The 12451-nt window shown below is 50.4% G+C and overlaps 1 long non-coding RNA gene across 1 annotated transcript; it reads right to left on the bottom strand.

The window, feature by feature from the left end:
* Window positions 1-9643: 9643 nt before the first annotated feature.
* Window positions 9644-12245, bottom strand: LOC143693144 (uncharacterized). The gene is made up of 4 exons (XR_013180654.1): window positions 11166-12245; window positions 10611-10675; window positions 9927-9990; window positions 9644-9671 (listed from the first exon to the last, which is right to left on the bottom strand). It is a non-coding gene; the product is annotated as an uncharacterized LOC143693144 (long non-coding RNA).
* Window positions 12246-12451: the final 206 nt, after the last annotated feature.

Raw genomic sequence — 12451 nt, 5'->3', positions numbered from 1 at the left:
CGAGAGAGGACCCCTCGGCCGAGAGAGGCGGTTACTCACATGCCGGTCAGAAACACGCCAAAATACGCCCGCCCGCGGCGCCACTGACCACACAGGCCGTGTCGGGCACACCTGAAACGCAAGAGAAAATCCCGCCGGGGCTGCGCCGGCGTCGGTGTTCCGTGCAGGCAGTCCGGATAGACACACCGCAGGGGGCCCTCCGGTTGCCCGCCCTTTTGGCCGCCATTTTCAGAAGGTCAAACAAACTCCCGCGACATTGGCGACGCGCCACTCCCAACATGGCGGCCGAGAGAGGACCTCCCCCCCCCCCTTGGCCGAGAGAGGCGGTTACTCACATGCCGGTCAGAAACACGCCAAAATACGCCCGCCCGCGGCGCCGCTGACCACACAGCCCGTGTCGGGTACACCTAAAACGCCACAAAAATTCCGCCGGGGCTGCGCCGGCGTCCGTGTTCCGTGCAGGCAGTCCGGATAGACACACCGCAGGGGGCCCTCCGCTTTCCCGCCCTTTTCGCCGCCATTTTCAGAAGGTCAAACAAACTCCGCCACGCGCCACGCCCAAGAGGGCTGCCTGGCGGCGGCGCCGGGCTGCAGTACCGCGCTCTGCCCACAAGGCGGCAGCACTGCCGCCCACCCCAGCCGGGGGCGCCGCGCGCCTTGGGCCTGCGGGCGGCCAAGGCGGCAAGAAAGAACAGGGGCCATCCCCCCCAAAAACTCCTCTAAAAATAAATGCCAGAAAGCTGCCTCTTACCAAACAAGAACCAAATAAGCCCCCTTTCTTTCATGCCTTCTTGAAATAAATTTGATAGTTCTAGTTTTCCTAGTTCTATTCACACGCATATTTAGACCGGACAGTGATGTGTTACGTCCTTTATACCATCTATTATGCCTATTCCTATTATCTGTATTTATTCATACTTTGTGGTTTTAGCAATATCATTATATATTGACTGTATATTTCTCGACTTCCATTTAGATTTCTATCATACTTTTATTCTTCCAAAAAAAATCCCATCTCTAACCAAACAAATACCAAAAAACCCTTCTTTTCAACTCTATTGAAATAGTTTTATATTTAGAGCTTGCATAATTAGATTCACTTTTATAGTCACCGTTTATACTGATGCATTCCATTCATCATTACATAGCACATATCTATTATTCACATCATAGAGATAAATCATTATTTTTATCATGTACCAAATCTACCGCTACAACTTCTTTTTTCTAATATTTTCAATTTTTATATCCATCTTGATGTATTCATGAGATCTTTTTACAAGTAGATTTCTACCTTTCTATCATTTGTATTTGTAGTTTTTATAATAAAACCCCTGCTTTTGCCAAGTAAAAAACAAAACCATCCTTTCTTTTAAACTACTTTTAATAATGTTGTTGTATTTACAGTTACCATATCTATAATGTTTTAGATATTATATCATAGTGATGTACTAGATTTATAGCCGTTTCCTATAATATACCATCATAAGATCTATACGGTATCACTTGTATTACGTGTTGTATGGATTTATGTCACTTTACATTTACAATCCTTTAATAATTTGATCTATATATCTGCATAGATTCGCAACACATTTCTAGATTTAAAATTTCCTTTGAGCTGTGTTTATATTTAGCATCTCTATTGATATATCTATCAACATACACAATGCTCTTTGAAAAATACAATATCTTATTGGAATATATCATGACTTAAGTTACCTGTTAAATTTTAAATAGAGATCGAATAGATCAAAATGAAAGTTTATTCCCATTTCTACACATCTACTCGTTTTGTTTAAAGATAGCTATCCTTAGAATTTTACATTTAAAATCCAATTCCTAAATGCAATGACAAAACAAACAGCATCGAATTCCCACCAATGTCTTCCAAAACCATCAAGATACCTCCACCAGCCAAGCGACTGCCAGCGAAAAAAACACACAACACTCTTTTCACTAACAGTTCTCATCACATCAGAAAAATGGAACCAAACGAAAAGAAAACCCTTGAGAAACACACGCAGCAAATCACAAAAACCTCTAAAAAAACCCAAACCAACTCGCTCAACTCCAATCAGTGCCACTGACCCTGAACGTTATTTTAAAAACTAACCAAAATTCTACATCTACACTAACTCAAAGAATAAGCAATACTCTGTCAAAAGAACTTTAGAAAGCGAACTAATGAACGAAATAGAAAAAAACCAAATAATCTCAACCACTAAAAAATAAGAAAATAACTACCCAAAAAAAAAAAAAAAACCCTACTTAAAAAGACCCACCATATAAATACCCACGTTCCCAAAAATAAAACTGATCAATAACCACCAAATACGTCAAAGGACAACAAGAAACCAAAAGAAAAAAAAAAAGAAAAAAACAAAAAAAACCAAAAGAAAATACATTTGTAAAACAAAAGTCCCCCAAACCAAAGCAACTTTAATTTACCTCAAAAAAATTATTCCCAACTGAAGAATAAACGCATAGAGCCTCATTCGATCAAAATAAAAATACCACCCAGAAATAAACACAAAGCCGAAAGAGAAACGTAACCATTGACAAGATCTCCCAAATGATCCGTCACAATAAAACGTACACTACAATCAAGCAAACCAAAGAAATAAAAGCCCTGGAAGACGAGAAACACAAACGCAATTAGAGAGATTTTAAAAACCCCGCTGCTATTAACGACACGACGCCACCTCGAACCCACCGAAACAAACGCTACACGCCCACGCTAATAAAAGCCACGGCGACAGAGTTAAAATCCGAGCCGCTGCTTCACGCAACGACCCGTAGAAACCATTGCACGCCTTTAAAAGCAGAATAGCCCGGCAAAAAAAAATATCCGACTACAGAACTCGATTCAAACCAAACCTTTATCGTCACCACCCGAACCGAGAACCGTACCGGTCAGGAAGAACGCCATAGCCCTTAGCGCACACCCACTGCGACCAGAACAAACCCGTGCGATCGATCCCTACAAAGCCACCTCCGAACCGCGACACCCCAGAACTTGCGGCAGCCCAACCCCGCGCTGCCGGCCCCGGACGGAGCGCGGCTCCCGGCGGCAAAGCGGCTCCTCCGGCGGCTGCTCCGGCGCGCAGGGGCGGCGCCGCCCCGGAGACCCCCCCGCCCCCGCCCGCTCCCCCTGCCCGGGGGGCCCCGGCGGCGCCCGAGCCCCGCGCCCGGAGCGGACAGAGCGGCCGGCACCGGCCGGGCCGGCGCAGCAGCGCCCGCGCCGCCTCTGCCGCCCTTGGCCGGCCCGGCGCCAGCTGCCCTCGGCTCCGCACGGCGGCTCGCACCGGCAAAGCGGCTCCGCCGCTGCCGCGCCAAATTCCCCGTGCGCCTCGGCACCCGCCCGGCCCGGGCCGGCAGCGCTCCCGAGCGGCAACGCTCCGGCCCGGGCCGCGGCCACAAGAAGCGCCCTCAAATGCAGCGGCACAGCCCGACTGCAGCCCTGCAAACGCCGCCAGAGCTGCGGCTTCCCGCAACTCAACCCCGAAACTGACGCCGCGGGCGGCGCTCACCTCGCTTCAACAAGGGCAAAGAAATGGCTTCTCCCCTTCAAGTTCATCCCCTAGGAGAGCAGAAAAGAAGGGGCTTTCCTCCAATGAAATCCTGCAAGCCATGTGCAAAGGGGGATTTTGACCTCCATTCAAACCCTTGCAAAGGAGGGACACCAGCGCTGTCCCCTCCATTTAAACCTTAGGATGATGAAAATGGGCTGGCTACCTTCCAATCAAAGCCATCCGATGACAACAATACTTTGCCCATTCCCGTTCAAATGGAACGCAGGGATTCCCTGTCACCCCTGGGATACCCCTAACAGCCGGGAAAAGGCAGCTTTTCCTTCAACCGACATCCTTGGAACCGCAAGCGAAAGCGGATCCCCCCCAGTTCAAACACAGACAATATTAGGAGAGTAGCTGCTTGCCTCTCCTTCATTTCTTTTGTCTTCACAAGCTCCCTTTTTGTTCCTGGGGAACCGGGGAGGGGGGACTGCCAAGATCCAATTGAAAAGGGAAAGGACCAAAGTCCCCGCTCCAAATCCACACGCGCTCACCCGTTCGGCTGCTGCTTCCCGGCACAAAGATTCGTCCCTCGGCACCTCCTTGAAGCGATGCTCCGCGGATCCAAGCGCGTATCCAGGTGTTCGCCCAGACGCTGCGAGAAGCTCTCGCAGTCCTTCCATGAGACAGCCCCGGGAGCCCCCCCGTGAACCCCTCTACTCAGCAGCTCCATGCAAAAGGCAGCTGAGGCGAAGCCTCCCCCTAAAACAGCCTCGCACCCCCCCCCGCCCCGGCAGGAGCCGGCCCCTCATCATCCTCACAGCTCACACCTGGGGCTGCTCCGAGCCCCCCATCATCCTCACAGCTCACACCTGGCGCTGATGCCACTCTCCAACAGCGCCTCTCCCCGTCCAGCACACAGCCCGCTTCTCACAGACACAGAGCCGACAGAAATCTGCTCCGGGTGCTGGCTTTTCTGAGTCCGTCTGCTTCCACAATTCAGACACGGACGTGCGCTGATGGCACTGAGGGAAAGCTTTCCAGTGCACAAAACTGTCATTCTGGTAGCACGCTTTGAGACGCCTTCAGAAAAAGCAGAATCAGCGCCGCCTCCTAAGAGCCCTGCTGAGGAACCCCGCCCTCCTTGGGACACCCCCAATGCAGCAGAGCTCGAAAAACGAGGGCAAAAGTCAAGCTTGGAGTGGAAAAAGACAATAGAAATACAGCAGCCTTTCAAGAAAGCCTTCACACAGTAATAGTGGGAGCCGGTCCCATTTCTTCTTTCCTTGTTCTCTGGAATGACATCAATACGAAGTAAAAAACCCACACGAAACACAAGGCAGAGCTGGGATTTGACACGTCTTCCTTTTGGCTCTCGGGATGACAAGCGCCTCTTCCGGGACTGCGACACGCTTTGGGCGCTGGCAGAGAACGGAGGCAAAAGGTGCCAGAGAGCCCTTTCTATCGCCTTCAGCCCCTGCAGCTGTTCTGAGGGTTCCAGGGCACAGCTCGGTCCGCTCCTAGATCAAAACCTCACGGCAATATCTTCAGAACTACTACGCATCTCCAGTCGGAACCTTCTACATTCCTGTAAACAAATGAGTGCATAGAGAGGCTTTCTCCCCAGCTGAGTTTAGAGACCAATTCCTATTCTTTAGCAATACCTAGAAAACCGAATGCCTTGCCAGGTTTTAGCATCCTACACCCACTCTCCCTTCCCTGTGCATTTGGTGGCAGCTTTGGGTCCCTCTGGGGGACGGCACCCAGCGTGACCCCCGCCCCTCGCCCGCCCCCCACCTGCTCCTGCACCGCCGTGGGGCTCCCTCTCCCGGGCACCTTGGGCTGCCCCCAACGGCATCAGAGCCCCGAGTCTTCACCCCGCCTTTCCCTGACCCCCAAAGAAGGCTCCGAACGAATCCGACTGCCCCGGACAGCAGCGCAGCGCTTCCCCCAAGCCCTTCCCACACGTGCATGGCCCCAGCAAGGGATTCTGCTGCAACAAGAAAGGGGGGGCAGCCCCCAGAAGGCTTGAGGTTCCTGCCCAGCCTCGCTGTCACGGGCCAGGGGCAGCGAGAGAGGGAGCGGCACAGACGGCGGGGACGGCCCGGCACGGAGCGGGGGCCGCTCTCAGCGCGATGCCGGCAAAGCCGCAGCTCCGGCGCTGTCGGCCGCGCTGCTTGAGCGGCACGGGGGGATCCGCCGAGAGCCTCCGGCCCCGCGCGGGGACACCCGCAAGGGCCCAGGGGCGCCGGGCTCCGGCCCTCGGGGCTTTATTCTCCGGCAGCCCGAGCCCCGCGGCTGCGGGGCAAAGAAGGAAAGGGGGCACGGGAAGAGAGGAGCGAGAGCGGGGCACGACAAAGGGCGGCGAGGGAGCTCGGGCTGTGCAGGAAAGCGGCACGGGAAGGGAAAGCCCGGGACGAGGGTACACGGAGGCTGGGCAGAGGAAGGAGACAGGGGGAACAGAAGGGAGTAGCGGGCTAGGGACAGGACAGGAAGGAGCCGGCTTTGCGGGGGGAGAGGGAATGGGGGAAAGGGAGCGAGAGAAGGCGAAGACGGGGAGAAGGAAGGAGGGCTAGAGAGAGGGACAGGCGGGGAAGCCTCCCAGAGCCCCGGCTGCACTCCGAGCCCGGCCCGGCGCCTCGCCCTACCCGGGATGCTGCGGCGCTCGGCGGAGCTCGGCTCGCTCCGGAGACGCTCGGCTCCAGTCGGCTCTTGGCGCCTCAACTCGGCTCTTGGCGCCTGCATTCGCCTCTTCGGCCGAGCTCGCCTCGCTTCGGCCCAACTCCCAGCCGCTCTGTGCCTTCGGCGCGCCTCGGCTCCGCTCGCCTCGCCTCGGCTCCCCGACGGCGGGCGGGCAAGCGCCGCCGCCTCCCGTTCAGCTCGCCCGGCTCGGGCCTCTCCCGCTGCCGCGTCCCGCGGGTGGCCCGGCCACGGCGCGGACACGACCGGGAGCGCGGGCTCGGGCAGGAGCTCATTAGGCTGGGAGCGCACTGGCGCTAAGCAGCGCGCACGAGAGCAGCAGGCTCGCTTCGCCTGAGCTCGGCTCGCTTCGCTTCAGGCAGCCTCGGAAGCCTCGCCTCGGTTCGCTCGAGGCCGTCAGGGTCGGCCGCTCTCGCCTTGCTTCGGCCGAGCTCGTGCGATTCCCCCGAAGGCGGCGGCGTTCGGTTGTGGTTTTAGAAATAGCCTCCTCTATCGATTGGATCTCTCTACAGTTAGATTTATATTTCTAGAATACGTCTATTAATCCAAACAAAAACCCCATCTCTAACCAAATAAATACAAGAAAACACCTTCTTTTAAACGGTATCGAAATATTTTTATACTTTGTGTAATTATACTCACATTTATATTTATCGTTTCTTTTGATGCAATCTATTAATAATTATCTATAATATCTATAAAATTCTAGACATGTATTTAAAGTATTATCTATATTATGTATCGTATCTACTGCTGCAACTGATTTTTTCTTCTAGTTTTAAACTTTCTCTGTATGTATTTATGATATCTTTCTAGACTTAGATTTCTACCTTCATATTCTTTGTATTTATCATTTTTATCATCAAAACCCTGCCTATTGACAAGTTAAAAAAACCGCTTTCTTTAACGATCTAAAAAATATTTTTATATTTATAATTTTCATATTTCTATTTATAATTTGCTCTCTAGTACGTGATAACATACCTGCTCCTGCACCGCAGTGGGGCTCCCTCTCCTGGGCACCTCGGGGTGCCCCCAACGGCATCAGAGCCCCGAGTCTTCACCCCCCCCCCCCCCCCCCCCCCCCTTTTCCTCTAGTTAGAAACTACACTGGAACTTTTTTCTGGAAACAAAGACATGACCTAAATCCTCTCCCCATGTCCTAGACAGACAGATGTTCAGTTCTTAGTTGACTGGGCAGCAGTTTCTTCAATAGAATGATAAACAATATGGAAAGGTTTTAGCTACAAGCAAATAGGCAAATCTGAACAAGGTCCTGGTGGCCAGCCACTGCAGTTCTTTTGAAGCAATTTTTTAAACAATCAAATACTGATACCACAAAAAATAAAGCAAAAAGCTGACTACTGGCTAAGAAAGAAGGAAAAATTAACTTTTGACGACAACAACAACATTCCAAGGACACAGGCTTTTTTCCAATCTCAGACCTTATTACTACTACCTCTCTTGGGAATTCTCATCGTGGATCCCAAAAGGAATAAATCCCTCAGCGTGTCCTAAAGCACCAAGGAGCTACCTACAAGTGAAGGTGGCTACTTTCAGTGCAGACACAGCTGATGACACAGCAGTGGCACAGTTCCGTGCTGCACAGGGATAATACTGTCTCCTCTTCTCCAGCAGCTGACTCTCTCCTGCCATGGCTTCTGTAAATGCATCAGAGCACGACCTTAAACACAAACAGGCAAGAAAACACCATCCGAAGTCTTTCATTAAGCAGTACAAGAAGGGTTCCAAGCAGGGACCAACAGAATTTCAAGGAAGCAGTATGCAATTAAACCCCCTCAGACTCGTTCAAGTAGCCGGCAAAATGGAACCATTCAGAAACGACAAAGAAAACCCCCCCAAGTATTTATACAGGAGTCCTTAATGTCAGAAAGGGGATGACAGGTTATGTTCAGATAAGATGAATGTTTATTTGGATCTATAAATAAACTTCTCTCGTGGTCCTTTGCCAAAAAATAGAACCTACAAGTGAACACCTACACCTGCCTCAAGAGACCTAACGAGCCCCTGGCAGCCACCGGCATCAAAGCGCAGTGGATGTTTCTAATCCAGGCTAAGGAGAACAATATCACCTTTTGTTCTCTCCAGTTTGTTTCCTCTGCAGTCCTAGTTGCTTCTTATGATTTTTACAGTCTCTGTATCTTCTCGGGCAGCGCTGAGTCTGACGACCGGGATACGAGAGTCCTTCCCTGCCCTACGGAGAGAACCAGGAAAAAAAGTTCAAAAAAGAACAGGGCAGTTTGAAGTTAATACCTCCGACGAGAAGCAGCACCCGACAAACAGAGCAACGGTGAACAAAGCGTGACACCTCCCTGGGGACAGAAGACTTACAAACTCTCCGGGATTTACAATTCTAGTAACCAAGCCCTTCAGCACAGCAGCCAAGTGTCCCATTAGGTGGTGCTGCACCAAAGCACGATCCGAGAGGTTCCAAAGAGTGAAATGCACGTTACTGTCCAAAGACGTAAAATCTTGCAAAATAACAAAACTACAATAGATCTAAACTACAGGGCAAGAGTACAAATGTTAGCTTGAGGAGCTGGAACCATCCAGGTGAGCAACTGCTAACCGGATCCTCAACAGACTTTGAGGAACCCTTCAGGATACAGAAGGGTTTTCCCCAGAAATTGCACAGGCCGAGTTTTGATAGAAGTGCACTTGCCAGATGCTCAGAAACGTCACCCATCCTCCGCCGGGTGTCCTGAGAGAGCTGCGAATGGCTCTCACCTGGTTTGAGCTGGTTCTGTAAGGGCTCAGGCTGAATTTCACCAGATGCAACCAAACTGGGCAACACCCAGTGGGACAGAAGGAACCCAAAGCTTGTTTTACCCAACGCTTGGGTAAGCAGAGCTCCAGCAAATACTGAGGAAACGGACAGAACGGGGTAACAAATAATAAACATACCTTTTTTTTTTTTTTTTTTTTTTTTTCTTTTCAGATGAGCAAAACAATTAAGGAGAAGGTGAAAACCTCACCATGACTGAACATTTCATCCCCTGTAAGCTGACCATCCTTAGCATAGAGGACTCCAAATTTAAAATTCACCGATCCCAGGAAAATAAAACCAAATATTATTTGGTAAACAGTCAAACAGAAGACATAAAAATTTGTTTCCTCTAATCTTTGCATACATCCTACACGTTAGAACATACATTTTATACCATCTCCTACTACACAATAATTTACCTTTAAACTTTGATAGTATAGCATAAAATCATTAACTTAGACGGGTGATCAATTATTATTAAATTGGTGCTTCAAGTTATTTTTGCTGTCAGGTTCAAAAAAACATGACTTCTTTTTACTGTAACAAGCAATTGATTTAGAAGTCATCAAAAGCCCATCAAAATACAAAGCCGTATTCACCGGACGGGTCTGTGAGCAAGAAGTAGTTAGGCTTGTACTCACCTCTTGCCCTTCAAGAACCAATAAATCCTGTCAACAAAAACAGCATCTTTAGCCCCCTCCTATTAAAGATTCTACAAGGATGATGGTTTTATTGGTGTTTAGAAGTTTGGATTTGAAATGGCCAGTTCAATGGATAAAGAGACAGTTTAAGTAGTATTAGATTATTATTATTATTCTTATTAGCTACTGGAAGAAACAAACCAGTAGGATCTATACTTAATTACTTCTATTTCCAGGAAATCATAAAGAAAAAGAACCAAACCAAAAAAAGTCACTTCCTACCTTTTGTATCTCAGGATGAAAAATGTCTCTTGGGCTCTTCTCCAGTTTCTCCAGACTCCTGGCACTGAAATGCAAATGAACGAGTGCTTTATCGGAGGGCAAGTGCACATTCCAACCCTGAACCACCAACCGATGGCAGTTACAGCGCTTACAAAATGAATCCTTCCCAGAGCCTCTGGGAAATGGAACGGTTTGTGCAACTGCCATTTCTCCCCCAAAATACTAACTCCCAACACTTCCTAAACTGAGTTTGCATTTTAAAAACAGAAATTAGGGAGACTCAGGGTGGAGATCAGGTTGAAATTGATTTCCTTCTAAAGCACAGGGGCTCTGTTCCATCACCCTTCACTTTGGCTCCACACGGAATCACAGGGAGCATTTTAGGAGGGCTCAAGAACCAATTCTATTTCTCTCTTTTTTCTAGTGCTCTCTCTTCCTAAATAATTCAAGGCAAGTCAAATGAAAAAGGACAAGTTCAGCAGCAAATTCACACTTTTTCCCTTTGTCTGCTCAAGAACAGGCTTTAAAACCATTTCTTGCTGCCTTCAACGGTTAAGACTTGCAAAACGGTTTCGCAAGTTTGATAGGTTTATCATAAAAACCACAGAACGCAAGCTCTGAATGACAGGAAAAGGTACACAGGCAAATATCTCAGCTGATGGTGGCTTATTTGTAAACACAGACCTTAACGGAGATTGCACGGAGAATGTTTCAGTGGGACTCGAAGGGAAAAATATTTTCTGAGTACCCTGTAAACAAGAAAAGCTAGGATATATTACAGGACATACCCACGTGTTCTGCATATTCAAATAGGATTATCAATAAAAACATTTAAGAAGGAAGAAAACCAAGGTAATTTTACTCAGCTATATTTACTGCCGATTTAGAGGAAAAAAAAAAAAGTGAACCAGAAACGCCTACAGTAGAACTTTAAAACAATTGCTTGGATAAAAGCAGCTCATGGAACATGAAGTAGAAAAAAAGCGAAACCAGTATCAGACCTGCCTATTTTCTTACCATTGCACAAGAAAATCCGACAAGCGGTAGAAAGTCACTGCCTAAAACCGATCCTAGGATGTAACCGAGAACAATGGAGGCATTTGCTAATCTAAACGGAAACCTTTTCCGGACCCTAGTGTCAAATCACACGTTTTGTCTCTCAGCAGCTCGAGGCTGGAGAGCATTTCCCCTGGGGGTCGGGAGGGCAGGGGCACAAGGGGCTGAGTTTGCCGATCGCACCTGTGCCATCAGAAGGATCCTGCCCGGCGCTCCTTGCGCTCGCCATTCTCCGGGCCATCGCTGTGTTTTACTGCTCAGCGATGCCGCTCCATCTGTTTGCGTGGAAGGAAGAGCCACGAGCACTGAGGCACTCAGCAGCCGTGTCATGCCAGCGATGTCGAGCGCTCTCTGCTCGCAAGGCTGAGCACGCCGCGGAGCCGCCTCCGCAGCCGCTCGTCCGCCCCCGCCCGCAGCAGCGGCAGCGGCCCGAGGGAGACGGCTGCAGCTCGGCGGCTCCCGCGCCTCCGCCAGCCCGAGGGCAGCCGCCGCACAGTGACCGCGGCAGCGCCCGGCGCCGCTCGCCCGGGGCGGCTCCTGCAGCTCCCGGCCCGCGGCAGCAAAGCACCGCCTGGCGCTCCGCCATCGGCGGGCGGCAGCGCGCCCCGCCCGAGCTCAGCCCCCGCCACCGGGACCGCTGAGCGAGGCCGAGGCACCGGGCGGACGCCCCTTCCGCGCCGCTCGGCTCCGTGCGGACGGCCGGACGGAGGCTTCGCCCCTCCGGCGTCGCTGCCGCGGCTCCGTCCCGCGTGGGACAGGCGCCGGGAGCTCCCCGCGCCCAGCCCGCTCCCCCGGCACGCGGCCGCCTCGGGCCGCCAGCCATTCATATGGCGCGTCGGCCGTTGCGTCAGACGCCGCGCTTTACGGCCGCAGGGCCTGCCGGGAGTTGGAGTCTCGGACTGACAGCCACCGCTCCGTTCTCCGCCACCGGGAGCGGCGCTCCCGCCAGGGGATCAAACGGCTCCTTCGCTCCTGGGCGCGGAAGCACCTTAGGCAGCACCGCCCCTCCCGAATGTCCTTTCTTTTCCACTCCAACTCTTTTTTCTTTTTTTCACTCTGTTTTTCACCCCCTTTTCCACTTTCGCGCTTTCTTTTTCACTCTCACCCTTTTCCTTTTTCATTTTTTTTCTTCCTTTCTCTTCCTCCTTTTTTTTTTCTTCCTTTCCTTTTTCCTTTTCTTTCTTTCGCTCTTTCTTTCTTTCTGTCTGTCTTTCTCTATTTCTTTCTTTCTCTCGCTCTCTTCCTGTCTCTCTCTTTCTTTCTTTCTGTCTGTCTTTCTCTATTTCTTTCTCTCTCTCTTTCTTTCTTTCTCTCGCTCTCTTCCTGTCTCTCTCTTTCTTTCTTTCTGTCTGTCTTTCTCTATTTCTTTCTCTCTCTCTTTCTTTCTTTCTCTCGCTCTCTTCCTTTCTCTCTATTTCTTTCTTTCTGTCTGTCTCTCTTTCTTTCTTTCTCTCTGTCTCTCTGTCTCT

This window comes from Agelaius phoeniceus, unplaced genomic scaffold, assembly GCF_051311805.1.
Source record: "Agelaius phoeniceus isolate bAgePho1 unplaced genomic scaffold, bAgePho1.hap1 Scaffold_305, whole genome shotgun sequence".
In the NCBI taxonomy this organism is placed as follows: Eukaryota; Metazoa; Chordata; class Aves; order Passeriformes; family Icteridae; genus Agelaius; species Agelaius phoeniceus.
This window is presented reverse-complemented; position numbering and strand designations above follow the sequence as displayed.